Genomic DNA, 4,868 nt, shown 5'->3' on the forward strand with positions numbered 1-4,868 from the left:
CCTGGTGATTCTCAGAGCTGGAGTTGGTCCAGTCCCCTGACTATTCTGGGGTGTGTGAAGGGTCCTAGTATTGACGTTTGCCTGCTCTGCCGCACTGAGGCTCAGGATCTCCTTCTGGTTTACTAAGGTGGACTTCCTGCTGGCATGTTGGGACACTTCCTTTCCTGAACTGCATTCTCCATTTACCCAAGTAAGATAGAACTTTCTTGCTGATCTTCCAAATTTCTTGGGTTAAAAGATTGTTTTGTCCCATTTTTTTTGCTGATTCTTCTGTTCCAGAATTTGTTTTGGGGCACTATTTTATGGTTATTTGGAGGTGAATATGGAGAGTTACAGCAATTTACCATTTACTCTAACATCTTGACTCTTAAAATACTTTTAAAATTCTCACATTCACAGACCTCAGTTTAAGAAGCTCTGTTCTATGGTATAGGCACTCTGTCCTTCTGTCAGGAATTTCTACTGGGTTAAAAATTAAAGACATATACAGTGGAATTAATAACATTATTTTCACAGATTTTCCCCAATTCATTTTTCCTCAAGTGATTTCTTAATATTTTATAATTGCATGTTACTATCTCTATCAAAACATGTTATAGAATGATAGAATCTTAGAGCTGGATTAGTCCCAAGTTTTGTTTCAATTGTTAATTGAAAAAATCTAGTTCAATTGTTAATTGAAAATGAATCTCCTCAGTAACCAGGGGAATAAGTAGGAATTATTATACCTGGGCCAGGAAAGTAGTAGGGGAGCTTACTTGAAGTTTTGCTACTAAGAAGAAGTGTACCTGGGGAGATTGTATTTCATTGATGCTGAATACTACTGAGGAAAGCAGAAAAAGGGTTGGGTACAATGACAGAGGGAAGCAGATCTAAGGATGAAAATAATCTTTCCAGGGTTAAGACTGGGAAGGCAGGAATTCACCTGGGTTGTATCTACCAGAGGAAAGACAGGGAACATGACCCAGGTCACTGGTGTTGCCACTTAGTTAAAGATAGTCTTCTCAATGTATTTAGAGTTCTGCCGACAGATGTCTTCCAGGGACAGGTTAAGTAATTACCATATAAGACCATTCATTCTAATTTTTTTATTAGTTTTAATTATCAGACTGTTTTACATTGCATTAATTTGAAATATGCTTTTTTATGACTTTCACCATAAGAAGTCAAGCGGAATAAGTCTAAGGAAAACACAGATAAGAATTATGTTACTATATCCAGCAAAGTCATAGTAATAATGTTAATTTGTGCTTCCACAGAACTTTACAATTTACCCACCACTTGTATTTGATATTCATTTGATCTTCACAATAACCCTGTGAGGTGGGTATTATCTTTTTTTTTTTTTTATAGGAGGAACTGAAACTCTGAGATATAGTGATTTGTCCAAGGTCATGTTGCTAATTTGTGGTGGAATTCATTCTTCTATTTCGTACTCCAATGCTATGTTCTTTGCCATGCTGCCTTTGATTAGGTAATACTACATTCGTTTTAAATAAAATATTTTATATTTTAATGGCCTATATCATATTGTTCATGTTACATTTCTTACCTTAGGACTGAATAATTTTCATTCTGCAGTGGGAAAGTATCATTAATGCAATTATGAAGAAAAAGCTGCTTACACTTCTTTGAAGGATAAACATTTGTTAGCTTAAGTGAGACACTTGTTTGATTACAAAAATAGTATCTGAGGCTTTGAAATCTGCTCAAGTGAAAAATCTGAATATGAAATTCTAATACAATTGTGAAAATACAAATATGTTGTGCTTTACTACCAGACTCCTTATGATGATTTTAGTGAAGACATAAGGCTTTATTTCTAACTCAAAAAGAATAGAATAACAATAAAAGTAGAAACCAGACCCTAATGAATAATTTTGATTATAATGTTTTGGGGCTATTGATACTAGTTCCACCCTCCCTCCTCCTTTTTGGTTTTTGCTTGCTAAATTTTAAACAGTTAAAAATGTCAGCCGATGAACTACAGCGATTAAGCATTTTTTATGGATAATCATTCCTCATGGGCTTTCCTATTTCATTTTTATCTTTTCCTACATCTTTTCTATTGCACCCATATTAATTTAACGGGTATTTCAGCTTTCCTGCTAGTTTAAGATTGTTGTTAGCAGTCTCCCTTTGTTATAATGCAAGGTGAATACCAAGATACTATTATTTGCAAAGCTCCTTTTAGATACATAGTTGGACTAGGTAACCACTAATGTAATGTGATTTTAGGTCATAAGGAATTTTTTTTTATTCCTTTCCTTCTCTCTCTGCTCCAGTCTTCCTCCATTTACCTAGATGATGCTTAAAATAGGCCAAATTGCAGAATCTGAGAGCTGGAAGGGGCTTCAGTGGTCATTTAGTCCAAACCGTACTGAAATATGATTTTCTTCTAGAATATTCCAACAATTAGACACATCCACTGTATTCTATTATAATAGCAATAAAAATAACGATAATTTAACATTTACATAGCACCTATAAGGCACTGTGCTAAGCTCTTTACAAATATTATCTCATTTGATCCTAGTAAAAACCATGGGAAATAGTTAGGAAACTGAGGCAAGCAAGTTAAGTGACTTACCCAATGCTATACAGCTAGCAGGCATCTAATGTTAGATTTGAATTCAGTTCTTTCTGACTGTAGGCTCTATTCATTGTGGCATATAGCTGCACATATTAATTATTAGGAAGTTATTACTTCCACTGAGCCAAAATCCACTCAGTAATTTCCACTCATTAATCAAAGTACTGATTGTTGCTATGGCAGAACTGTTTATTTCCTGCTTGAAAAAGAGAATCTTTCAAATTTATGAAAATAGCTATTAAATTAACTATTCTGTGGACTGAGTACTTAGAACTCTTTCAACTGTTCTGCAAACCTATAGGTGTCCTGGATGCCTTTCTCTGATCATGATCTGTCTTGGTGATGCCTTTATATTTGGTATCTAAGAGGAACAAAAGCTTTTTCCTCCATCTCGGAGGTGTGGAGGCCTGCTGGAAACAGGACTTCTAGAACAGCAAAATGTCTGGAAGACTGTGGTCCAAGGCCATTTTTGCTGGCTACAAGTGAGGTCTACAAAAGCAGAGGGAACATACAGCGCCTCTGAAAATTAAAGGCATCTATGCATGGGATGAAAATGAATTCTATTTGGGAAAGAGATGTGCCTATGTACACAAAGCCAAAAACAACACAGTAACTCTTTGTGGGAAACCAAACAGAACAAAAGTTATGTGGGGGAAAGTTACTCAGTCCCACTGAAATAGTGGAATGGTTCGAGCCAAGTTCAGAAGCAATCTTCCTGGTAAGGCCCTTGGACACGGGATCCAAGTGATGCTCTATCCCTCAAGGATCTAGAATATGAAAACTGATTAAATAAAATTACACATTTTTGGCAAATGTGTATTTTGTTTTGAATGCCTTCTTCCTATTCAAGATTTGTTTATTGATGTTTTTTTTAATGTTTACTGATCTAAAAAAACAACAACAACAAAACATTCCAGATTCTGTCCTTCTGGAGCACAGTGGGAACATGCAGATTATGATGAGGTTAGTTTTTTGGGCCGTGATGTCATGTTGACGTTGGAGTTCACTAAAATCTATAGATCTTTTCCATATGAAGTATTATCTGGTCGTGTTCTACAGCTTTATTAATATTTTAAAACCAGGGGCACATTTTGCAAGCATTCTCATTAAATTTTATCTTATTTGATTTGTTCTTTCTATCCCATTGAGTTATTTTTTTATCTTATCATTTTTTACCAACATTTTTTACATCCAACATTAATTATTTCCACTTTTGTATTACCTGCCCATGTGGGGGGAAAAGAGTCATTTATCTTTTCCATGTCAATGATATGATGTTGATAAGCACAAAACCTAGAATACACGTCTGGGGAACTCTAGTAGAGTTGACTTTGACATATGAATGAATTTCTTTTTGGATCTAATTATTAAATCAGTTTTGTTTCCATATAACCCAGAAAAAGTAATGGGTCTCCTAATGACCACTAGAAGATTCCTGAGAGTAGAATTGAGACAAAGTTATTGGAAATGCGGAAATAGGAATTTACGGTGACAGAGAGTTCAGTATGAGAGGGAACTTATTCTGGGACTGTGCTGCTGGGGAATAGTTAGTTGGATTTTGCGGAAATTGAGAATAATAAAATCTATTCTAACATGTGTTTGTGAAGCACCTTCTACTCTATGTACAAAGTATGGTGCTAATTACCAAAGTTTCAAAGACTAAAGTTAAAAGAAAGAGTCTTTGCCCTCAAGAAACTTACTTTTTAATTTGATATGTTCTGTTCATTCATAAAGCATTTATTGAATGTCTACTATGTGGGAGGCCTCATTTGAGGAACTGGAGGTACCAAAACAAAAATGCAAACAGCAAATATCCCCAGGGACCTTGCTTCTATTCATTCTTTGATTCTTCTTTGTCAATTAATAAAATTTCTTGTTTAGTATAACGCCTGACATGTTTAGTGATTTAAGGTTTATAAAACACTTTGCATAATAAAGTGTCTCCTTTGAGCTTCATAAAAATTCCATGAGTAAGCTAAAATGATTTAAAACATGGTGTTGATACCATACACTGAACTGTCCATTTAAGAGATTTCTCCAGATTTCCAGGCAGTCTGAAATAGAGAAGAGTGCTGCCATTTCCCCCTCCTCAGATTTGTCCAAGTTCTTTGTTCCATTGACATCTCTGGCAAAAAGTCTTTCTCACAAACTTTTGGGATTTCCAAGAGTTATTGTTTTTTTGACCATTTTTATAGACTTCATTTAAACAAAATCCTTCACAAAAATAAATATTTGTGATGCCCGAGGCAGTTGGGTAGCTCAATGCATAGAGGAC

At 35.1% G+C, this 4,868-nt stretch overlaps 1 pseudogene; it reads left to right on the plus strand.

The window, feature by feature from the left end:
* Positions 1-3,021: 3,021 nt before the first annotated feature.
* LOC138174696 (large ribosomal subunit protein eL33 pseudogene) lies at positions 3,022-3,364 on the plus strand (annotated as a pseudogene).
* The last annotated feature ends 1,504 nt before the right edge of the window (positions 3,365-4,868 follow it).

Source organism: Petaurus breviceps, unplaced genomic scaffold, assembly GCF_028583685.1.
Source record: "Petaurus breviceps papuanus isolate PSGF00001 unplaced genomic scaffold, PetGlider_PUasm1.0 76, whole genome shotgun sequence".
Classification (NCBI taxonomy): domain Eukaryota; kingdom Metazoa; phylum Chordata; class Mammalia; order Diprotodontia; family Petauridae; genus Petaurus; species Petaurus breviceps.